The sequence below is a fragment of the Phyllostomus discolor genome, chromosome 7, assembly GCF_004126475.2.
Source record: "Phyllostomus discolor isolate MPI-MPIP mPhyDis1 chromosome 7, mPhyDis1.pri.v3, whole genome shotgun sequence".
Classification (NCBI taxonomy): domain Eukaryota; kingdom Metazoa; phylum Chordata; class Mammalia; order Chiroptera; family Phyllostomidae; genus Phyllostomus; species Phyllostomus discolor.
This window is the reverse complement of record NC_040909.2, coordinates 20,294,812-20,320,792: the sequence shown is the minus strand read 5'-3', so window position 1 is coordinate 20,320,792 and position 25,981 is coordinate 20,294,812. Positions and strand designations below refer to the sequence as shown.

General features: G+C 42.4%; 1 protein-coding gene and 1 long non-coding RNA gene across 2 annotated transcripts in view; one reads left to right on the top strand and one right to left on the bottom strand.

Annotated features, from left to right (window-relative positions):
• RARB (retinoic acid receptor beta) overlaps positions 1-25,981 on the top strand; it is a 359,212-nt gene that overhangs the window by 90,729 nt on the left and 242,502 nt on the right. The window lies entirely within an intron of this gene.
• LOC118501583 lies at positions 6,095-9,977 on the bottom strand. Its single transcript, XR_004904206.1, has 2 exons — positions 9,582-9,977; positions 6,095-7,120 (listed from the first exon to the last, which is right to left on the bottom strand). It is a non-coding gene; the product is annotated as an uncharacterized LOC118501583 (long non-coding RNA).

The window sequence follows — 25,981 nt, the reverse complement described above, 5'->3', positions numbered from 1 at the left end:
GCCCACTGTTGAGGATCGCTTCGAATTCCAACATCGAATGCTGTGCAGTCTGTAAAATTACTTCAGCCATAAGCCGCACTTGCAGAAACCAGTCATTAATGGTCCCAAATAGAACAATTAACTTTTCTTTGTAGTCATGTTGGTAAGGGCTGTAAAAAATGCTCATCCTAAGTCTTGCATATAAGTAATAAGTCATAACTTAAGAGAGATGTGTGAGAATACGGGGGCCAGATGTTTAATTTTTTTCTCTTTTTTAAACCCACACAGCTTGTTTGCACACTGCCTTTTACCCGGTGCTTCAGTTTGGCCTCTGAGGATAACTAAGAAAAACCTCTGAGACTGTTGGAGGGGAGCTTCACCTGCCAGTCTGGGCTGCAGGATCTCTATAGCAACCAAACATAAATCAAGGAAATGGCCCCTTTTGTAAGTTGGTTAATAGGCACAACATGCTTCTTTAGAAAATCCAACCATTCTTTCAATAGACTTTGATTGAAAGTCAGCCTTTTCTTCAGACACATTCACATTCACATCTAGTAGCAGCTTGTATGGCTGTCCACGGGCTAATTTATTACCCTTTAAAGATCTGGCGAAGAAAAAATGGCTCTCAGAACAATGTTTACATTCAGAGGCATAAGCACAGAGAGCCACAAAAGAGCATCCTTTTGTTCTGAACTTGGAATATTAATCTTTAACCTGGGACTTTAACTCCCCCCGCCCCTTATGAGGTTCGACAGAACCTCTCCTCTCATTAAAATTTTACCAATTTAATAGGACTTTGTTTTTAATACGTGGGAAGGGGGAGTAAGCCTTCCTTCCATTGTTTTGCCAAACCCTGATAGAGATGAATTGTTTCTCAGATTCCCCGCCCTTGGCTTGGAGAATACTCTGTTTCAGGGATTGCTGCTGAGGGAAGTTGGCTCTCTTGGCCCCGATAGGAGAATCGGGCTAATTAACAAAAAAGGCAAGGGATGCTCCTCACTCTTCTTCATGAAGCAAGGGAAGGGCCATCAGATGCTAGGTTGGCCCCTCAGACCCCCATCCCACCAACATGTAATTTGGAAATGAATCCAAGAAATGCCTGTCGGGAGCCAGTCCTCCCCACCGTCACAGATATGAAGACAAAGTGGGACGCACACTGAGGCCTCCTTTCATGTGAGCAGGGTCACATCGCTAAGTCAATGGTGTGCTGTCTCTCAAGGGTGGGGGGAGCCGCACTCTGGGCCCTGCCTTCCTTTGAGGTAGGGAGAGGAGACGGGGAAAAGCCTACAGGAACGAACCTTTGTAGTTTTTTATTTAAGTAGATTATGAGATGAAAAAGTCTGTCTAAAACAAGAGGGAGCTTGCGTTGCTCTGTGTAGCTTCGAATCACAGATGTAGTTAGGCAGGAAAAGATTTATATTAATGCCTCCCTCTTTAGCTCCCTTAAATCCTCAGAAACCAGTCTTCAGAAATCAGACTCTTCAGGAGCTCCCTTCCCTTTGATATGGTCAGCTGTCCCCACTGGCAAGAGGGGAATGGAGGCCTGGTTGCAAATTGTGCCTGTGTGAACGTGCCCTTTATTTTAGTAGCACAGTGTTATGAGGCAAAGCTGTCTCATACCATTCAGGGCTGGTCACTCAGAAACAGTTTTCACCTTAGCACTAGCCTGAAGACACTTTCAGGGTCTGTGCAACTGAAAAGGCCCTGAAAAGGCAAGCAGAATAAGGAGTGTGTTAGAGATCCCCTCAAGAGTAGAAACAGATCGTAAACATTCAGTTGAGTAGTTTTCTTTTCTGCGGCCCTGGGGCAGGAGGGAGGGGGAAGCGCATGAGTCCTGAAGGTTAGCTATGCTAGTTATTTATAGCCTGGGTGTGTGGTCACACTACCAGATCAGATACTTTGTGCATAATTTTCCATCACGCACCTATATCCATGTTTCTGACACGCCTTGGAGAGGCTGTACAGTGCGTCAGTCAAAATTGTGGGCAGAGGCACTGAATGGTCAGTGTTCAAATCCCAGCTCTGCTGCTTAGCATTTTGGTCACTTCTGGAAAGCAACTTCACCTCCCTGCTCTCAGTTTCCTCATTTGTAGTATAAAGTCATAATAGCACCCACCTTATGGAGCTATTAAGAGGAATTTGTCATGCTATAATTAACCACTTAGCCTGGACCATCAAAAGCCTTCAAATGTTAGTTCCTAATACCATTTTCACTGTGTTTGTAATAGTTGGTGCTGTTGTCTTGTTGCTATTGTTCACTACAAGAAGAAGGCACATTACATTAGCCAACATACAACACAACGTGTTCTAAGTTCAGGTGACATTTTGCAGAACACGGAACAAAAAGAAAATAATTTCCTGAGACTGAAGTTGCTCATTAAGAAAATCCAGAGGTAGCAATCAGCTTGTGTCTATGGCAATAACTTATCCAATGTGCCTAAAACCATCAAGACCTGCTATCCCCATCGCTTCTGAAACACCTCTGGCTCAGGAGTTCTAGCTGTGTGTGTGTGTGTGTGTGTGTGTGTGTGTGTGTCTCACTTCCTGTCTCCTGTCTGTTCCCTGCACCCAAATGAAGAACTCGTTCTCCCCACCTGTCCTTGCCAGTCCCATGGGGTCACAGCCTAGTTGCATTTTTACAATTTCAGCAGAGAACACTGGGGCCCAAATTCATGTCACAGCTAGGAGGAGCTACTCAGGGCTCATTCGCCCTCACCCTGCTCATTTGCTTGAATCCCTTTGTTCCTTTCAGTAAGCCTCCTCAGCTGCAGCCCAAGTATCTGGGAGACAATAACTTCAGAAGAGGCAAGAAAGGATGCTCACCAAAGGATTCACCAAGGAAAATGCAGCCTGTCTCCCACCAAAGAGCCCCACATCTATTAAAAAAATTGTGAACAAATCAGAACTTGCCAAAAAGATCAAAGGAATTAACAAACTGAAGAGGACTGAGGGTTTTTTTAAAACATGTTTTTGTTATTTTGTCATTAGTTAAGAATTACTTTTTAAACATCAGTTACTCACTGAGGAGCAGCATGGTCTCATTGGAAAGGGATAGGTTTTCGAGGAAGTCATGAGAACCACAAGAACTTCAGTACTTGCTGTGTGGCCTTAGTCAAGTCCTTATCTTGAATCCATCCCAGCTGTCCATCAGTCAGCATTTAGGAAGGAAAAATAAACACCATTTCAACTATTTGTAACCAAAGGAATTTAACACAACACATTGTTTGATGGGAGAGCTGAAAGAACTTTGGAAGTTGGGACAACCCAGATGTTAGCTTCAGCAGGAAGCGGCTTCCCCTCCTGAGGCTGCAGGGACAGTAGGAAGAGATGGTGCTGTCAGAGCCTAAGAGCTGGGCAGGTGCGGGGAGCCAGAACCCCAGAGGAGATTCCCTTGCATCAGGGAAGCCACCGAAGGCGGAGGGAGAGGGGGAGTGATGTTCCAGCTTCTCCCCTCTTGTGCCCCCCCCCATGGGGGGAACTTCCTGGAGGCCAGTTAGCAACACATTATGCTTTCCCGGTCTTTTCCCTCCTGCTCCTGCAAAAATTAAAGGAAAGCCCAGAAGCTGCACTGATTTGCTCTCATATCCACTCCCTGCCTTGCCCCTGCTCTGGTCATTATCCCCGGTACCACGACAGCCGTGGCCCCGTGAATCCTTCACTCTGGGATCTGTCCTGTTCCCTAACAACGTAGATACCAGAAAGTGTTTCCATGTGGTTTTCTTTAAAGACAGTCTTAATCTGTTCATTTTTCCCAAAAGGACCATATGTAACCCTAAGTGGTAGACTTATGTATTATCATGCACCATGTAACTCTTAGACTGGAGAAGTAATACACTGTAGTGGTTAAGAACAAGATTGCTTAAGTATCTCGGCTCAAATCCTGGCTGTGTCGGCTGTGTGATGTTGGGCAATTTAACTTCTCTGTTCCTCAGTGTCCTCATGTAAAGTGGGATTAAGAATAATCCCAAGCCCATAGCATATTTTTTTTAATCTGCCTAACAGTGAGAACTGTGTTCCAAGTATCAACTGAAAATTTTCTCAGGCCCTGCCTAAAGTTCTGACATGTCAGTGACCTGCTTTAATTGCTGTGATAAGATGATGAAATGGGATTTTTTTTTTCTGCCTCAGTTTTGACTAAGCTACCAAAACGCTAGCTATTAGGTACCAACCTAAAGGTGAGGCATACCATCAAAAGCAGGAAGGAACATGTTGAGAACAAGCTCAGTCCAATCACCACCAGTAACCACAGGACACCTAAGAGCCTCAGGAGGAACAGCAAGAATACATGGGGGATTGAGGGAAAGGGTGGCTCTACTTCACACACTAAAGGTGTTTCTCAGAAAGTCTTCTTGTTCACCAACTCAGTAAGTATCCGTAGATTTCTATAGCAGGGACTTGGGGTCCAGTGGAGTTGATTGTACAAGAAAAATACATACAAGGATGCATAATGCAACATAAAATAATAAACTCCAGGGACAGCCAGACCCCAAGAGAGACCAAACTTGAAATGAGCCTTGAAAGGAGAAATTTAGAAAAGGATCAGAAGGCAAACATATCACAAAATGTTTCAGAAACAGCAACAAAAACCACCCTCTCACCCACAGTAGAAAATCTGAAGAGCAAGGCAGTATAAGTATTCCAAAGACTCTGTCCCAAAGAAGCTGGGAATTGGCTAGTGCTTATAGGAAAATTGAAATAGCCACATCATTGGAAAGGGTAATAGAAAGTAAATTTCCTTTTTTTTAGCTTGTGGACTTGAGGCAAATTTTGCCCCTGTACCTGTTTCATCATCTATAAAATGCTAATTGTAGCTGTACCTACCTGTTGACACTCATGTGAAGTTACAAAAAGCACATGAAAGTGCTTAGCAAGGTGCCTGGCAGGTAGCAAACATCCAAAATTCTTAGTTGAATTCTTTTAATTATTTGGTGGTAGAGGCCTGGGAAATTATTTGAGGAAGAGGAAGATGGGAATGATCTGAGTCACTGGGGAATAAAAGCACTCATTCCACCTGGGAAGTTCAACTTACTCCCTGTTCAAATTGTTTTACTCTTTAGTACAGGGATTCTCAGGGACTCGTGAACTACAGTCTATGTTGCCATCACTGGTTGTCATTTGGAAGTCCTGTTACGCTTGCCTTCTTGCCGGAACCCATAATATGTTTAAGTGAAGAAAACATCTCATTATTACATCATCCCCAGCCTTTCTGGAGAAGCTATTTTATAGGAGCAAGGAGATATTTCTTCCAATATCATGGGAGGTCCCTGAGACCCATGGACCAAGCTGGTTCCTGGAGACTCTTGAGTTGTGTGTAGAATTTGCACTTCCTGTATTTCTATGGTCTGCAGGAAAAGTAAAATGGCTTTTGTACCTAGACCCAGGCCCTTTATCTGACCTCTGTGACCTATTATTCTGTATCCCATCACAGAGGCATGTGACTATCCTAAGATCTACATATGTGGAGCTCTTACAAGGTCATACATGTGTACATGTGAGAGCTCTACATGTCTAAGTAAGTATATGTCTTTCTGAAGAGAGAGTTCATTGCTTTCTCAAATGGTTAAAAACTGGCCTAGGACAGTGAAGGGGAATTAAGGTCTAGAATTCCCACTTGCAGAAGAATCAGACTAATAACTAAAACATAAACTACAAGAGAAAGAAAGGAGCTTGTCATCAACTCATCTAAACCTCCAGCCTCCCCCTGCCTACCTCTGACATTACAATTGAAAAAAAAAACTGAAGCTTCAGAAGCCACTTTTCATTTTTCTCAACTATAGTTTACTTTTCATTTGATGTTGGGTTTGGACTGGCCGAAGGCTTTCCTGCCTTCTCCAAAGAGATGTAATGTAGTAGGAACTCATCGGAACCGTGGCTGCTGTGTTTTCTTGTAATCTGAAACAGCTTTTATCAGAAACCTAATTCGTGAGGAGAAGATAATCATGCAGGAAAAGCAGATCTTTGTGGGGTTTTTCCTTTCCTCTAAGATATCAGAACTGTAAAGTATTATATTTTTTCCTTTTGTTTTCTCCCCTATTAAAAGCAAGAGTTGATCCATTTTCTTCCCCCCTCATCCTTCTGTCTGGTCTCACGCATGGGATTAATTAGACAAGAAGAATCACTGAAAGAACATTTATCTTTATCCAGGAGATTGTTTTCATAATTTTTTGATGTTGTCCTCCCATTTCCACTTTTTTAGTGGCTTTTTGTAATGACGGATGGCTCCCCTGCTTTTACTGCCTGGTGAGGCACGCATTCTCTTACATGCGTGTGTATACATATGAGAAACATTAATTTTTAATTTACTCTGTTTACCTTGAGAAACTGCCAGTGCATGATTCAAATATTCCACAGAAAGGGGCTTTTCTTTTGTATTATAGGACAAAGGACAGCTAAGCATGTGTTCTTTCTTCAAAGCCAAGATTCGGGGTGGGGGAGTAATAGTCTTTATTTGTGCAGCTTACAAAAGGACCATTTTGACTATGTAAACACTCATATAATTTTATGAAGAGCTGCTACCAGATCTTTTCATCTAGTATAGGCTTAAAAATCAGGCTTAGAGGCAGTAATGAAGAACCAGCATGCACAGTTCCCATGCTCCTTTAATTCAACTATTCATCGTGTGTCTGTCTCAGGATCAAGTCTCAGGACAGGGACTGGTGTAGTGGTGAGTTTAGGCCAGTCTCTGAATTCCAGTCCCAGCTGGGACACCAACATTAGACGTGTGGGCCCTTGTCATCACCTAGCTTGGTTTTGGGTGCTCCAGTAGGCTGGATGCATGGGGTCTGCTGATTCTAAGGAGGAGCAAAACTTCCCAGCTTCTTCCCAACCGCTTTCCAATAACCGCTATACACAACCTGATTCCAGGAGTTGGAGGCCTCTTCAACTCTCCCCAAGTTGTCCAAGAACTACTAAAGGTTTACTCAGACAAAAGGAATCAGTCCTGATTCCACAGGCCCGGAGAGAACTGGAGAATCTGTGTCCCTGCAGCTGCCGCCACGTGGGGCCTTGTATTAAGGTGGCCATGTCTGATGGTCTTAATGTTCACAGCACATCTAGGGGAACACCCTTCCCCTCATGGATGTCATGGACTCCTGTAGTTATCCAAACAGCGTTCTGGCATATGGCACTAGGGTGACTTATTCTAAAGAAAAAATCAATGTATTAGCTCAGTTTTAGGTAATAGGAAAACAGTTGTGATTCATGCTACATTTACTGGAGAATGATGGCTAATTGCTTTTGGCTTTCCCTTCAAGACGGGCTTCTTAACATAAACTTAGATGATCAGTCAGCTTTGACATGGAAAAAAATTATATCGCCCTGGCTGGCGTAGCTCAGTGGATTGAAGCACGGGCTGTGAACCAAAGCATAGCAGGTTCGATTCCCAGTCAGGGCACATGCATGGGTTGCAGGCCACGGCCCCCAGCAACCGCACATTGATGTTTCTCTCTCTCTGTCTCCCTTCCTTCTCTCTCTAAAAATAAATAAATAAAGTCTTAAAAAAAAGAAAAAATTATATCTTTGTTATCAGTCACTCCTAACTGAAATTTAGGATTATGAATGAAAGCAACCAAATGTGATCCTATTAGCAGCATCTATGATCTTTTTTCATATCACATCTAAATTATTATAATATCCCATAATAGTATTTGTGCTTATCACTATTCCAAAGTTGTGCTGATTGTTAAAAGCTACCACGAATGTATTATTTAATGAGTTAATAAAGAGGAACATATCACATATTTTAAAAAATATTTTAAATCTCTTTTAATAAACCTGGTTTCCTTCTATATATTTTATGTCATGGAACATTATTCCAGAAAAGGGGTTCACAGTCCTCACCAGCCTACTAAGTGTCTGTGGCACCAAAAAAAAATTTAAAAGATTTTGGTAAAGGAAATTAAAGACTAGGAAATACTCATTCTTTTGTCTCTCCCTTTTAAGGCTCATTTGCCCCCTCCTCACAGCTGACTGTGGAAAAGTCCTCATAATTGTATGAATCCACCTGAATAGTTTGCGTTTAAGGCTAATTGCCATTAAGTATAATTACAGCTATGCATGGCATTAGATATATATCAAATTGATTTTTAGTTCATTTGATGTGATTTCAACACCAAACTATTCATTTCAGCAGTCTTCATAGATACATAGTTTATGCCTTAGTAAGATACCACACGAAATCACTTGAGAATCACTGCTCTAAATTTAACCCGTGCTTCCATTATCGATGCGGCATTGTTTCTCATAGACACTCTCTCACATGACAAAGATGACACTGTTTTCTACAAAGCATCCTTGCATTATAATTTGTTCAGCACAAACACATGCTTCTCGATGTGGAAAAATGATTAAGATGCTGCAAAATGTGGCACAACTTCTAGATTATGCTTTGTCGAACGTGTCCCGAAGATACTCGGATTTCTTTTTTTTTTTCAAAGATGTATTTATTTATTTTTAGAGAGGGAAGGGATGGAGAAAGAGAGAGAGAGAGAAACATCAATGTGCAGTTGCTGGGGGCCATGGCCTGTAACCCAGGCATGTGCCCTGGCTGGGAATCGAACCTGCAATGCCTGGTTCGCAGCCCATGCTTAATCCACTGAGCTACTCCAGCCAGGGCTTGATACCCTGATTTCTCACAGCATGTAAAATGCTCTCTGGTACAAAAGATGGTCTCTTAATGGCTTCTCACCCCATGTGGTCTCCTGGACAGACCATTCACTGAGACAGTCTAGTCTCTGAACCATTCATTTCCTGTTCTAGAAGAGAGAATATGACTGTCCACGTCTGATGTGCTCCTGGGTCCATTCAGGAGGCCAAAGGGACAAGGTCCCACAGTAGAGAAATCCTGCAGGGACCCCTGTAAGTGGGGTGTCCTCTGAGAAGAATGGAGGGAGACAATGCTTCCTGTCGTGGGGTCAGAAAGGCTTAGGAAGGGGAGGCCATAATGGTTATTCAGGGAAGACAGGACTGACTATAAGATGCCCGCCTGTGTAGGTTGACAGTGCATCCCCTTTGGTGTCCCTGACCAATATGGACACCTAAGCAGGAAGACCAAGCTAGTTCTTTCCGCCTTCGGATATGTATTCAGGGAACATAAGAGAGCCTTTCACATGAGTGTCTCTGTGTTAGGTAATTTTTATGTACATCGTCTCATTTAATCCTCGTATCTCCCCAGGCTACGCCTGCCAATATTTATCTGATGGAATTTCTGATGGAATTTCTTTATAGGATTCTAGTCCCCCCTTTAATGCTGACTGTTTCCGGGAGTCCCTCCCCATGCACAAAGTAATTTCCTGGCATCTCCTGCGGGTATCTAATATATGCCTGCCTATGTCCCCCATGTGGGCCATTTTCCTGCTCTTCTGCTTGGTTTCTTCAACGATGGCAGCAGCTGACGTCTCCGCTGTTTCCGAGGCTGCCGCAGGGTGTTTCTCCACCACCACGATCCCAGTGCCGACAGTGATGTTCTGGAATTAGAGTGGAATGGTCGCACAACTCTGTGAATGTGCTTACAAGCACTAAATTGTACACTTCAAAGAGGTGACTTTCATGTTATGCGAATTCTATCTCATCTAAACTCTTAGAAGAAAAAAGTGAGTTCTCACCAAAGCTGGGCTGCACCTCACGGAGATCATACCAGGTCCTATGAGAATCATTCTTCTCCTGCACTTCTGTTATTTGGGTGGTAGCCCGCTGCTGTCCACGTCACAAAATTCATGTGTGTGTGTGTAAGAGAGAGTGTTTGTGGGGCTAGGGGCCTTTTTCAGCATTTTTTTTTTATATCCTCATTTCCCAAGTGTGAAGCAGGCTGGTCTAGAAGATAGTCTGAATGGCAGGCTCTGTGCTCTCCTTAGAGGGACTCTGACCCTCCATGGTCATCAGAGCCTGAACATATTCCCTTCAGTTCTTTCCCAGGAGCCACGAACAGCCACGTGGCACGCACAGCAGTTCCAGCCCCGAAGCCTAGGACACCTTGAAGAACTTCAGTAACTATCATCTCCATTTGCAGATGAGAAATCTTGAGCTCAGAGAGATTGTGTCCTGAGAAGCAAAGACATTTGACACTGATTCTGTCCTCACAAATTTGCCACGCCCCTTTAATCTGGGGGCAAATCCTTTTAACAATGAACCCCTGTTGATGAACTTTGTCATAGGACTTTCTGTTCGGTAACAACTACAATCAAGCTAGAACATAATATTTGAGAAGCCTAGCAAGACTGAGCTTCAATTAATATTTTTGAGCTAGCCCAAAGAGGGAGTAAAACAAAAGGCTGAATAATTGCCAAAATGAAGACCCCATCCTGTCTCTATCTAGCTTTTCTCTCCAGTCCCTATGATCTTTAGCAGGGCAGACACTAGCCGGCACCCACCCCACGGTTGAACACTCATCAAGTAAAAATGATTTCTGCATGGTGGTTGGTGCTCATCGCCTCTCTTCCCTCCATAAATGGGTCTTTTAGATGCTCAGGTTTCCTTCTTTGTGAAACCCCAATACAATAACAACTTACCGCAATCACTGGCAGAATTTCAACAGGGTTATTTTGAACCCCATAGAGCCCCCGGCCAGCCTGGCAGAATGTTTGCATTTTATTTTATTTTGTTTGGTCTTGGGGTTTTTTTTCCATAATTGCAGATTGCAGAGCTCAGGGTTCAAGGATACAGTGTGACTGTGGGTGGCCCCCTGGTTTAACAAGGCCAGGTCCCAGCCAGTACAATCCTGAGACTGAGTGGTACCTGGTGTGAAAAACAACACAGACCAGCCCCAAAGTTCCAGAAAAACAGAGCATGGCACTTCCTCCCATGTCCATCTCACGTCTGCTGCAGGCACCTGGAGACGTGAGAGAAGACACATTTAACCCCCTTGGCCTCAGTAATATGGGTACATGCACACCCCTCCTTTGCTAATCTTAAAAATAAAATAGCCTTAAAATAGGCAAAAGGAACGTGAGTGGTTCTTAAACCTGGCTGCACATTAGACTCACACCAGGAGATTTTGACAATCTTGACGCGCAGCCCTCCTCTGAGATCAGTTAAATCAGACCGTGTGGAGGCACTCCTTTTTAAAACTCCCCAGGTGATTCCAAGACTGTGAACTAGGGCTTGGAGCGACTTGGCATCTTAGGCAAGATCTACATTCTGATATCCAGAGCAAAAAATTGAGAATAGAAAAAAATTACTCCTGAAAAATCCTTTAAATTGCACGTGAACTAGACTATAAGTGGCTTTGCATCTATGGCCCTGAATGGTTCATTCGAGTGTCAGTGCTTAATGCACCCAGAAATGCGCTGCATATAGTAAATGGCACAAATGCAAAATATAAATTTGCTTTGTTAATTACATAACCAAGAGCACACATTGTGTTGAATCTAGGTTATTAAAATTCAGCACAGAAAATGTGTTCCACTGTCTAAATGTGGAGTCAAATAGCGTTCATATAAATGATTAATCTTTAAATTTTGGATGATCCAATATCAGCTGTAAGAGCTGAGAGTTCTCATAACATATCTCTGGTGGTACATTTACAACCCCCCAGGGGTGTAGAGAATAAAGTGGCCTCTTCTGCGATACACAGATCATGGCTGAACCTAGAAGCCAAGGGTCCAGATGCTCAGCCTGTTACTGGGCAGGAGTAAGTCAAGGCCTTTCAAAGCCCAGCTGCAACGGACTCCTTTAGTCTTATTTTTACTGCTTCTTAGCAAAGCTGCTTGATTCGATTATGCTAGTCTCCTCTTTACTTGACATTAACTATTCATTTCATTCCCGAACCTTTGTTCAAGCTTTTCCTTCTGGTTTGAATGTCCTTCAAATCCTCTCTGTTTGCCCATCTTTTTGAACCTACCCACCTCTCTTCTCCATCCATCAGAACCTACAGTGCTTTAGTATTATCTCTTTAGACCACCTAAAATGGTCTGTTTCTTCATTATTCAGCTTGCCTCTCATCTGTACGCTTCTGGGCTTTTTTCACTGACCTTGATCAACTCCATTTGGAGTAATCTTTGGCTCTGTCCTTCCGTCATGCCCAACATCTAACCCTGCCACAAGTCTACGGCCTCCATCTTGAAAGTCATCCAGAATCTAACCAGTGCTTTGCCCGCCTCCTCAAGTCCAAAGGCTCCATTTCATCCCACCTGGGTTTTTGTAATAATCCCCCGATGAGTCTCCCTGCTCCCACTCTTGCCCTTGCAGACTGGCTTCCGCATGTCGCCAGAGCGATCCTTAGATGTAATCGCAGTTGTGGCACTCCCGTACTCAGAGCTCTTTGATGGCTCTCATCACCTCTTGAATGAAATCTCAAATCCATCAAGTTCTGCCAAGACACACTAGCAGGTCAGACTTTCTCTGTAGAGTTTTGTTACTCACATTCATAAGAATAGCTAACATTTAATGAGTGTTTACTCTGTATGAGACACTGTTCTTTGACATGTTTTACATGTTTGGAAACTGAGGCACAAAGGGTTACGAGACTTTCACAAAGTACACAGCCAGCAAGTGGTGAGCTGGGATATAAACCTAGTTCGTGCCCTTGACCGCTGCCCCACCCTGCTTCTAGACAGAGGATACACTAAATTGTGCTACAGGCCACACTGTCAGACCCTCATTTCAATTTCAAATGTTTTAGTAAGGAGCCCAGTGCTCTATTTGTTGTTTTATGTTTGCAAGTGTATCCGTGTGTGACTTTAACTGTTGGAGAAAAGGTTTTAAGGAAGGAAAAAAAAAGGAAAGAAAAAAAAAGGCTGGAGCCAGCATTAATTAGGGAAGCCCAAGTTGCTCAGACAGCAACATCCCAGAGCCAAGCTGGAAGCCAAGAAATTTGTTTTAAAAATATGATCCCTCCCAAGCTGAAGATTACGTCAAATATATGGTGATATACCACCCAAAAGGCAAAACCACAGTTTGCTTGTTTAAAGGTTGGCTTGGCTGTGCTCACGGCTGCCCCACAAGCAGCGGGCTGCAGTTCCTGGCCAAGGGTGAAAAAGTTGTCTAGAAAAAGGGAACCATGGTCCTTTCAGCCCAGAACTTCTGCCTTTAGAAGGATCATCCTTGGCTTGCAAACATCAGGTGGGCCTGCCAGGTTGATGGCTTTGGTTATTCCCACACCTGAGTGACAGGGTCCACCACACTCCCCACCCTGTGAGGAGGGAGAAGTCCCATTGGTTGAGTGGCAGAAAGAGCTTGGGCTTCAAGCAGAACTCCCTGAGAAGGAGTATAGTATCGCCCAGTGGTATGCAATCAGAAACAACGGAGAAGGGTCTTCAGATAGCCTGGTAGTGGAGTAACTCACGTGTGAGGCATCAAGAGCAATTACACGATTGGTTGTTGGAAATATGCAAACAGTCAAGTGATTCAGCCTGTGCAGTACCCACTCTGTCCTGAGTGTCTGTTGCTTAGAACAGCTCTTTCTGTTGACTCTGTACTGAAGTGACACTCAGGTGGCCCATCCAGAGCCTTTTGTAAGTATTTGGGAGAAAGAGTTTCAAAGGCTTAGCCTGGCCCCTCCTCAACTGTATTCTAAACAGTCGTTATCTGATTCAACTGAGAACATGGGAAGGAAAGGCCAATTACACATCAGGAAGTATAGCACCCCACTTTTGGCGAAGGGGAGTGAGAAAGCATTGAGTTTCATTGATTGGGTCTCCGTGGCAGGCCGGCTGCCCCCCAGCAAGGCCTGGTATTCCTGTCCTCTCCGTGAACCTGCCTGAAAGGGATACAGGAGTTATTGGGTAATCAGGACTTGTCAGCACCTCGGTTATGCAGGATGGTTCAATCCGATAATGTGAATGGAACCTGTAATAGTGCTGATGAAAAGCACTCCAGTTTCAAAAGGGCCTTGAATGATTTTTTGTTCATTTTCTGTTTACATGTAATGTGTTATTGATGTCATTACCTTATAATACGGCGGCTTGTTTCATAGAAAAACCAGGAATTATTCATTCTTGAAGAAAAAAAAAGAGACTAAGAAAGGGAAAGAAAGAAGGAAAGAAAGAAACCCTGTTACATGAGGAAAATTGCATTCGAATGCGGCAACTGAAACATATTGATTTTCCAGCACCAGACTTTTTAGATTAAAAATGCCAATACTAAATCCTTTCATGACCTATAGTTCATATGAAGTTCGCATGTCATTTACTATTATTCTGAGGGAAGAAAAAAAGCTGAATCTTTAATGAAAACATAGTTGGAAAGAATGTCTGCCGTCTCTGCAATTTGCATACCATTATAATAATGCCTGATTATGAGCTAAACATGCTGATAGCCGGGGGGAGGGGCTGAACATTATTCTTAGTTTAAATCAAAAGCCATTTATTGGTTTTAATTGTCTGCTTGTCTTGGCTTCATCCTCAGTGAGAGGCATAGATGTTCACACTTGCATTGTCCAGGCCTGTGGAGGCGGCGTGCTAAGCTAATCCGGCTAAGACTCATTCCTTCACATTCTGCTAGGGTCGGGGACCTAGGTCTGGTCTTACTGTGTCCAGGAATCATTGACAGCACCTATTAGCTGTTCTTCCAAGTTAGTTAATAACTAGAATATGGCCACGTAAGTTCCTGGCACAGTCTTGATTTTGTTACATCGTTACTGCCAATTTCCAAAGTCCCTGGACCAACATGTGAATGTCTTGATGGCATCTCTGCCTGCAGTTTTTCTTTTCTTACAATGTACCATGAGCCAGGTTTGAAAATCAAGCAAAAGTATCTTTCCTGAAAACCCATTTTCTTTCGCTCTACTCTCCTGTGTTTTCCAGCCATTATCAGAAATATTTGTGCTTTCTTCAGAGCTTTCTCTCTACCTCTTGCTAAGCCAGGGGCTATTGAGTTTCCTTGTCTTTGGACAGGGACGAGTAGATCCTCTGACATTTTGGCTTCAGTGTCTTTATTACGAGAAGGAGGAGGAGGCACTCGTAGAGTGTAGATTTCTTGGATAAGCAGCTTCTCTAGCTAGAATCCTTCTCTGCATCACAGAGGAGTGGGCAAACTATGATTCATGAACCAAATCCGACCTGACACCTGCTTTTGTAAATAAAGTTTTATTGAAACACAGCTCCCTCTATTTGTTTACACACTGTCTATGGCTGTTTTTGCACTACAATGGCAGAGTAGGGAAGTTGCAATAGAGACTATGGCCAACAACACCTAAAATATTTACTGTCTGACCCTTGGCAAAAATGTTTGCCAGTCTATGCCCTCGGGTATTGTGTTTCTTCAAAATATCCTCCTGCATTATGGTGGCCCAGAGTAGGCACTGCTGTTTTTCAGAGCTGTGTCCTGAGCCATAAGCATAAGAGAGGGTTAAATCATGAATTTAAAACCATGGATTTCGGAACGAGGTGAAATCCTAGAGATCCCCTAATCCTATTTCCCAACTGACTGATGTTTGATTACCCTCAATAACATTTCCTGTATTGAGAAAACTACCAAATCCCCAAACATGCCATTCTGTATTTTGATAGTTCTGTTAGGGATTCTTCTTTGTGTAAAATAAAAATCTATCTTCTTAAAGATTCTTTCCATTGGTTGGACTCCTCTGCTTTGCAGACATACAGACAGACGTGCACGAGCCCTCTTGCACACAATCACCATTCAGGCATTGAGAACGACTGTTATTTTCTCCCCGAGCATTTCCTTCTTCAACAGGTACTCCAGTTTACTTTCTTTGTTCCTTTTATGGCAGAGTAGTGAGTCCTTTGCCAATCCAGCCCCGTTCCTCTGGATGTATTATTTATCGCCATGTGCTAATGCAATATTCCGGCTGTGGTTCTACCGGTGTGGAGTTAGGTAGGATCATTACCTCCATCATTCTCGCGGTTCTCTTTCTGTTACTGTAAAGTAAAATTTAGTTTGCCTTTGAGGAGACTACATCTCACTGTTGATTCAGACGAGGCATGAAATAAACTGCCTTGGTAGACTCAGTCTAGGTGGCTTAAACAACAGGCATATTTTTCTCATAGTTCTGAAGGTTGAGAATTCCAAGATCAAGGTGTTGGCAGATTTGGTTTCTGATGAGAGCCCACTTCCTGCTTTGTAGGCAGCTGCCTTTTTGCTGTGTCCTTGCATGGCCTTTCCGTGATGTGTATACATGAAGAGAGAGAGAGAGATCTCTCTGTCTTCCTCTTTTAATAAAGGCACTAATTCCAGCACGAGGAGCCCACCCTCCTGACCTGACCTGATCTAAACCTAACCACCTCCCCAAAGCCCACCTCCAGTTAGCATCACATGGGAAGTTAGGGCTTCACCATATGAATTGGTGGAGGTGTGGAGGAGGGGGCGAAAGGGACACAAACATTCAGTCCCTAACATCAACTGACGTATCACAAATTATCTTTCTATTTTTCCTACTTTTGTCATTTTTTTACCTGCCTGAACTGTGACTTTGCTTTTACAATGAAACCTGATACCTGAACACGTGAGAACTGATCCTTAACTGGGAAAGACTAAAACAAATGTCTCTAATGCTTTCTCTCTTCACCTACCCATGGGAAGGGTGGCTCCTTTTAGAGAGTTACTCTTCTCTAACCTAGTTTACTTCAAATGGGAGGGAAGAAACTAAAAGCAAAGACACTTAATAGGAGTCACAAACGCTGTTCTACACCTGCTTGGGCAATGCGGTAAAATTACTCTTATGGCTGCTTACGGTTGGGGGTGGGGCATATGATGCCCTCTGTCCAGTGAATTGTGAATGTGGAAGTGATGCGTGTCGCTCCAGGCCAAGCATTTACCATATTTTGCTGTGTATAATGAGCACTTTTTGCCCAAATTTTTGAGGGAAAAATAAGGATGCGCATTATATGTATGGGTAGTACTAATTCTATATCTATATAAGTGTTTTTAATTCTTTTATTTATGCTTATGTGTTACAAGCATAACTCTAGAAAGCAGTAATGAGGTCTGTATACAAAATAATGCCCTCAGATATGGCAATTGGTTTTGTTTCTAAATATAAATAAATAAATAATTTAATTAAAAAATTGAAATGAAAGATTTTTTTCTTGAAAGTCTGGACCATAAACATGGGTGCATGTGGTATAGCGGAGCTCATTATACATGGCAAAATATGGTAAATGCCAGTTCAGAACCCTCTCTGGCATGGTGACCAGCAGCATTGAAGATGGTGGCTGTTTTATCAGTCTGTGTCTCAGAATAAGGTGACATGGAACCGTCCCCTCCTAAGTCAGGATGGACATGGAACCTGGGTAAGAAATAATCCTTCGATTTTATAGGTGGCTGAGATTTGGGGACTGTTTTTACAATGTAGCCTAACCTGTCTGACTGTAAACCACATTTTCCAATCAGTCATTCATTCAACATTGGGCAACTCTTGTTTAGTACTTACTATGTGAAAAGCACTTGGGCTATCACAGTGACAAAACAACAGTCTCCCCTCTTGTAGAAATAGAGGGTTTGATCCTTTCATGTAAATGCTACATTAGGTCTGGACTCCTCCAAATACACCGTGGCAGACAGAAGGCAGCACATGCAGCCCGAGTGTCTTCAGATGTGTGATTGTCAGGGAGGACATTAGAGAGGATCCTGGCTTTGAGCAGAAGCACCACGGTTTAAGTAAGTGATAGTGCTGCCATGTTCCTGCTGTATGACTTTGGACTGACCACTTTGCCTCTCTGGGCCACTGTCTCCTTTACCCATTTTCAACGGTGCTTCAATCCACTCTATACCATGTGTACCAACAAAGCCCAGTGCCTACTTGAATGCTTTCAGAAACAGGATGCTCACTGCTTCCCCAGGAAGTGTTACATCCATGAGCACCTGTGTCTGCTCAAATGCTTTTCCTCTGATGCTCTCCAGCCCTGGGAGCTCAGAGATATAAGCAGTTACACTTGTGGTAAAACTCACAAGGCCAGAATTTGCATGTAAATCAATTTTTTTTTACTGAGCTACTATTCTGTGCCAAGCTCCGCCTTGGACTAGCCACTCTAGAAATGAGGGAAGTATACACAATGGCCTAAACTGAAAGTTTAATTAGACAGATGAGACTGGCAGGTACCAGGACACGACATAAGGTGTGACATTCTGGGTCAGAGTGAGGGAAAGGGAGATGAAATGGGGAAGAGGGGGACCAAGGAAGGCTTCACAAGGATGTGGGACCAGTGCCCAGCTTGGAAGCCATATAGACTCTAGGAAGATGGAGGATGTATCAGACAGGAGAACAATGTCAGGGAAGGCAAAGAGAGAGGGAATGTGGTGTATTGTGAAAACAGAATGGTGTCTCACCTGGCAAGATCAGACAGTGGGAGTAGGGACCAGATTCTGACCAACCCTGTGTGAACAATAATTGGAAGACTCCACTGATATAAATTTTGAAAGATAAAGCACCAGCCACCCATACAACCCAGGTCTGTAGTGAAGGATATCTTCATTTCCCTTTCGATCAAAAAAGCCTCCCATAGCTGGGGGCGGGGGGGGGGGGGGGGGGCGGGGAGGAAGAAGAGCTCTGATGATCTGGGCCTTTTCCGCTTATCACAGATTCTCCTTTTGTTTACAGTTTCTATTTAATTAACAATAGCTACAGTATCAAATTATAGATGTACCTCCCTGGACATTCCCTGTGTTGGTGGCAGATATTGCCACATCGATATAAATGGGTCAATTGAGGGCTTCCCCCCGGGGAAACTGGGGGTGAGGCTTAAGCCTGTCATTGCACTTCGACAAAACGTCTGGGGAAGGGCAATACGGAAAGGAACACCATTGCCAAATGGGTTCTGTTCTTCATATAAGTGATGGGTTTGTTTTGGCTTCCAATGAGAATGGCTTTCCCCAGGGCACATATGGTACATAGACAGTTCAGGCTCACGACACAAACTCTCAAAAAATGTCAGGAATGACAGTGGGGGATATGGATATGCCCACTCAAGCTGCACCCCACCCGCCAGCTCTCCATTGACCTCCTCAGTAATTTCGTCTCCTCGTGCAGGCCGGAGAGTTTCCAGTCTCCAAAGACAAATTCAAGTGAAAACAAAACTCATTACTGTTGTACACGGTTAGAAGGAGAAGAAGGGAAGGAAGGAAGGAAGGAAGGAAGGAAGGAAGGAAGGAAGGAAGGAAGGAAGGAAGGAAGGAAGGAAGGAAGGAAGGGAAGAAGGAAGGATGAATTAGGGAGAGATGTGAAAAAATAAATGCTGTGTTCAAACGGAAGCTGGGAGTTGTTTCCTGTGGCATGAGGGGAAGTGGTTAATGAACTTAGTGAATTCAAGGCAATCAGTTTTGAAATGCCAAGGAGGAGGAGGATAGAATTGGACACAGAAGAAAAATTACTATGTTATTTTCTATAAATGAAAAGGAGAGATTTGGGCTAATTAGCTTTTGGAACATTAAGGTCATCATTAAAATAATATACTGACTTTATTGTTGACCTTGATAGTTTTCAAAACATATTCAGATCTGTTGTTTTATTTGATTTCCATCACAACCCTGGGAGGTAGACAAGAGTGGGTATTTTTTTTAAATCTTCATTTTACAGATGAGAAACTAATATTATGAGAAGTTAAAGGGCTCACTCAAGATTATGCAGCTAAAAAGTAATGAAGTCAGAACAAAAACAGTTCTTCTAACTCTGGCCTGGCCAAGTATTAAAGGCAAGGCAAGGCCTAGGAGATAATGGTGGGTTTATAACATGCTGTCCACTGAAGGAGGGAGGCCGTGTAATTCAGTGGGCAAGGGCTCACTCCAAAGAAGAAGCTGCAAACAGAAGCCTGAGGTCATAATCCAGTAGCAGATGAGCTTGCACAATTTTGGCCCAAATCATACTTAAAAAGTTTTTCAACATTTTGACAACCTTTAAAAGCATGCCATTTCCCAGTCAGATCAAGATTTTGGTTCTCTGTTTTAAAGTCAGCATATCTGTCTCACTGGCCAGAGTTCCCGCATGGCCATCATCAGCAAGAGCTTAGGAACCGCCATCCCTCCCTACAGACATGTGCGCTCCAGTTTGCCGTAGGCCCTCCCACTCTGTTATCCCCAGTCTTGGAGTCCAAGGATATTAGCTGAGATTTCTCCACACACCTGTGCTGTTATTTCTTTTTCCTACTCCACCGCAGCACTCATGGGATTCTGCAGGCATTTGAATTTGTGTCCCCGGGTCTGGAGGCAGCCTCCCAGCTTTATCTGTATGAATGTGGGCAGGTTGCTTTCACTCCTTAAGCTTTCATTTGATTTCATTTTACCATGGATATTTGGGGTATTTTCTTTCTTTCAACATTATGTCTTTCTTTGTTAAGTTCCCATCTCACAAGGATAAGGAAACCCACATGTTTTCCAAACCTCCCTAGCATCTACAGCACAAGTGAGTGACTCTGTCTCCTCCAGTGAATTGGAGATGAACCAGACTTGGATTTCACAGCTACTCAAAGGAAAGCGTGTGTGTGTGGTTCGTTGTGCAAGAGCTACATTGCACCTCTGGGAAAAGCTATATCAGATGCCATAGTGGTACCATTCAAAACCCAGCATCAGCACTTTGGCAGCGTGAGCTGGGGTGCATGTGCTCAGTGTAGGAAGCAGCTGGGCTTCCTGCATTTCCTGGTATGATGTCAGCCATTATCTCTGGTTGTGTAACTTCCACGTCTGGTTTTCTACCTTCACAGAGAAACTGTGTCCTCCTCAAGTGCCCTCCTTCTGCCCATTGGCTCTTGGATTTACCCCCATCCTTCCCCCATTCCACTCTGTGTCACACAAGGCACCTGCTATGAATACATTCTCAAGCTCCTGCGTCGGCTGACTTGTAGGGCCTGAGGTTTATGCAATTTGGGAACCCCTCTTACATAAAAACAATTCAAAATTATAAACACAGGATTACATACAAAAGGGAATGTTTAAATAGGAAAAAATCACAGCAAATTAGAAATTTTAAAAATTGACTTAGAATGAGGAAAAACAGAACAGACAAAAAATAAAAAGCTGGAGAAGATCATATTTTATTAGTTAGCTATTGAGGTATGTTTCTCATAATATTTTCCTAGAGTCTTTAATTTATACTTTTTTTCTCCCTATGCCAATAATTTTTACAGAAAAAAAAAATATAATTCAGTATGCTGATTGGGATAACTTTATTATTAATTTAGCAAAGTTTTATTCTCAATTTCTCATTAATGTGGTTATATACATTTATAGGATCCTTGTCAATGGTGGGCAAGCCTCTGTTGAGTTGCTTTCAAGGAAAAGCAGTAAGGTTTTAGTGCAGCTTAAGTTTTTTTTACGTTGTCACCACCCGGGTTTCAGTACTGTCCTTGAGTTAAGACCTCTGACATGAAACCAGGTAAAATGACACAGTGAGCTGGCGTGTTTTACTGCAGGCCACTCTGACACCATGAAAAACCTTCATCACCTGAATGTCTGATAGGACATTCAAAGTCATGCAAAGTGTAGGAGAATTCTTAGGAGTGTGGGACAGTCTGATGTCTGTGTGCCATCCAGCATCTTCAGCCTCTGTGTATGAGGGGGGACTCCCCCCAAAATGGAATTATCTTCTGGAGGATGGGCCCCTGTGGTACAGGCTTCCCCCACGAGGTGAGGAACCCACCTGTATCAGTGGACCAGCTGAAGTCATTGTGAGGGGCTGTGTTCAGCTCCAGTGAATATTTCTGGAAGACTCTTTCAGAGCTTTTGCCCATTTCATGATGGGTGATTATGAGCGCACCTGCCCACACTGTGCTGTGTTCAGCATATTTTGACCAAAAATGACGTGACCCCGTGCCCCATCCTCCATATCCACCCAATCTTGCCCCAAGCAACTTTCTGTTTCCCCAGATGAAAAAAAAAACCCTCAAAGGGAAACATTTTACTGATGTGGAAGAGGTGATACAAAAACTGCAGAAGCACTGAAAGGCATCAAAACTGATGAATTCAATAACTAATTTAAGCAGTGGAAAACTGTCTCACTAGGTATATTGCATCAAATGGGGAGTACTTTGAAGGTGACTGAAGTTTAAACATGTAAGAATAAATACACAATTTGTTATAAATAAATTCCATTTTGGGGGAGTGCCCCCTCATGCTTACTGGTACTACCACCCTCAGTGCTTATGGCAAACACAACCAGACTTCACTCTACACAGATATAAGTGTGAACCACATACATAGGTCCCGCCAGACACCAACTAAAATCAGCTGCTCTAGCCAGCCCCTAAGTGTGCCCAGGCCACTCTTACACCACCTAACATGATAGAAAGTATGATGGCAGGGATGTCAGAGTATGAAAGACAGCAGTCATGACCATGAGTTAAAATAACATAATCTTCAAACGTTGCACATATGACCATGTACACAAATTGCTAGGGCCCTCCCAGGGCCATGCATAAAGGGTCTACACAATGAGCAACCCTTGAGTTTGGGCCTCACTAACTTCCCTCTCAATCTACTGCTTCCAGCCCAGTTTGGCCTAAGGGAGCCACCATTGAGGGATGAGAAGGCCTTTGTTAACATCATCTCTCCAGTTTGTCCCTCCAGCCTTAGGCAGGTAGTGACTCCCTGCTTGTGTTCATCTCTATCACCATCCCATTCAGTTTTTAGCTCTTACAGAACATTTGTGACTAGTTGCTGTATTAAATTCATTCCACTGGCTCAACTAAAATGAGATTGTTTTTGTAACTGGTCCCTAATCCATACTCTACTTCTGCATAAAAGAATAGGCTCAGAAATTGTTGTGTATTTCCAAATTTGGCCTGAAGATTTTGTATCGAGAGGTGCCTAATGTCTTCAGTAAACATTTTATATGTGGCACTTAGTTGAGCCCGCAGGTTAATCTGAGGGCCATTATATAATATGTCCTTTATATGTACTTATATAACTCATATTCTGTCTATTTATTGAGAGATAAGAAGTGTCATTTCTCTCCATAGTTGACAAACATACAAAAGGGGGCATACTGTATTAGAAGAAAGTCTTCATTATGGGTGATCACAATTCAGAACCCCAAACGCACCAGGTATAATACATGTAATGGGGCCAAATTATTAAAAATGATGCAAAGTGGTATTTATAAATATTTTAAGCCAAGGAATCTAGTGGGATTAGAAGTAGAACAGAAAATGAAATTTTATTTCATTTGGAAAAGCATGCCCTGGGGAAAATAATGTATAATTCAGATGTATCAGTAGAAGAGAAAGCTGACGCTGAAAAAGCATTAAAATAGTGACAACAAATCTAGGGTTAGCATTGTCACCAGCTGATGATAATTTTTAAGAGCGTAGCCCAGGCTGCAAATGGATGAGAGACCAGCAAATTTGGTATTAGTAGTAAGTGGTGAAAAAGAAAAGACAAAACAGTATACTTTGCATTGCAGAGGACTAACAAATGTGACCGTGATGAAATTTTGTGCTTTTTTTTTTGTAGTTGAGACATTTTCATTAAAGGGACAACAAAAATTATTCAATCCTAGAATTAAAAAAGGGATCCCAAATGCTACCTGGTTAACCCCCTATTGTACAGATAAAGAAACGAGGACTAGAGAGAATAAATCATTCACGTCAGGTCAGTTAGTCAAAAAAAGGTTCTCTCGTTACCCTCAAAATTATACATGTGTATGAACTTACAATTCTATAAATTTTGTCTGAGGGAAAATTCATAACTAACCATGGTGTAACTATTTTTACAAATGGTGTCCAAAAGCCACATTTGCATAGACTAAATAATATGATAATCATTGAAAGTACAGCAGGTCCTCAACATCATTTCATTACAACATTGATGAGGTGCTGTAGAAACCTAACTCTTGTTTACACCAATTAGCCTGAGTTAAAATTGGTTTTGTTATATGCCATTTTGCTTACGGTCTCAGAACCCATCTACGATGTTAAGTGAGGTTAAATGAACTTGCACAATTATGGCTGCTTACTGTATCTTGTTACAAAGATAGCTGCTCTTTCTTGTTCTTCATCATCTCCTTGGTGCCTACTTTGTGTCTGGCACAGAGAAGGCATTGAAGAGATGTTGGATATTTATTAGCTGGATCACTGGTTGATTATTAGATGAAAGGAAGGAGGGAGGCAGGGAGGAGGAAGGAGGGAAATGTGGGAGGGTAGGTAGAAGGATAGGTGAGTGACCTTCAAGTGGGAAATTTAATCTGGTCTCTAATTTCCTGATGAACTGACCTTGGCAATCCTGGGCCATGCTATCTCAGATTAAATACAGCAATGAATGTACTTTTTAATAATCCTAAGCAGCAAGTACTTCATATCAGGAGATATAATGAATGTAGTCTCATGTTTAGGATCACTAGACTTGAGATTGCCAAGAGAGAGGCCCAAGAGTGTCAACAGTATGGATAGTAATCATTTGCCTAACTTACAAGCAAGACCTCACTACCTGTGACTAAGTGGAGAAATAGCAAATTAGTGGAAAATGGGAAGTGTAAAAGATAATTGTATTACTTCTGGATAACTACAGGAAACTGGAGTAGACCAATGAAATATCATCTAGAAGAGATCATTGGAAAAACTCTTTTCATCAGTTGATAAGACTGTAATTATCATCTCAATTATAAGTGAAAGAATGCCTCCTACAAACTTACGGATGAGTGTAGACAGTTCTCTGGTATGAAAACCTTCTCCTGGTACTTTATTTACACTACTAATTAGATGTGCAAACCCTTTTCTGTATACCACCTGGCCCGTGTATGAATTTTCACAAATTGGGAATTTGTGGAACTAGTCTAACGTGATCAAGTTCCCAACTACTGTTGGAAGTAATAGACATCCTATGGAACGGTGCGCTGGAGGTCTGGAACGCATCACTCAGAAAAAGTTTCATTTGAGCCTGCCTTTCCTCAGTGAAGTTCGTCTGTCTCACTAACTAATTGCATAATTTAAATTATATATATTTTTTAAAAAACTAATGGACAGAAAATTAGAGGAAAGTGCCATTTACTTCTGTCTCTATGCACAGCCAAGTTCAATCACCGTCTGCACTAAATCCCATTCAGAGTTCACAGCCATCACAATAGCTAGTGCAGTTTTAGGTTAAGCATATTTTATCCATAAATTGCTATATTTGGTTCTTGAGTTATTATTGCAGTTCCTTGGGGTCCATTTAAATCCACCTTATTATAATAGATTATGGAATATAGTGGCTAATGTGTCTAATGTAAAATAAATAACTATAATGATTTATGATGCGACACTTCAATTTTATTGAACATAAGGATCATTGTACTAAAATGGATGGTGTATTGCTGGTTTAGCATAAAATAGTGAATAACATATTCAAGAAAATGAATGGCTCGGCCAGTTCATAATATTCTGCCCCTTCAGCTGAGAGGTCTTTAATAAGCAAGAGTGTCATTACACTTGAAAATGTATGTATAGGTAATCTGTTATCTAGAACAATGACAGGGATCTGCTCAAGTCCTTATTAAAGAGGAGACTCTTGAGGAAAAAAAAATGCAGAGTTCTTTGATCTTCCTGAAAGGATGATTTCCTCCCAGCCACGTGGCAACTATGCCAGGTCTTGGCAAAATTGTAAGTGGCCTCCCCGATATCAAATGATCATCTTGAGACTCCCTCATGACCTGCAAGACAGAGGGACTTTCAGGAAGGTTTTATTTTCACTGTTGTCTTTAGGTGATATCCTTGATGTCCTTTTCTCTCTGGAGCCATTTACCCACCTTTTATCCTCACTCCCACGGTGCCCAGAGTTTATGGTAACTCTTGCTACATCTTTACCCTGAACTCCGTGTTTGTGTTTGATGCTGAATAATAAGGTAGATTTAAGAAGACCTGATTTAGCTGTTCATTCTTATTAAGTACAACATTAATGATGGTTTTTAATGATACATTGGGCCAATATATTTGTGTTCTCAGGCCTGGGAGACGAAGGGAAATTCTTCTATGAAAGACAATAGGTTTAAAGTAATGGTGCAGTTTTATCTTCCAAAAATGGGGCATATGAGGAATTCTAAAATTTACATAAATGTTTTCATACCCTCTTATCCATGTGATCCTATGTTCCTGCCATCGTAGCCCCAAGATCCTCCTAGGCTACAGTTCAATGACATAGGCAATTCCTA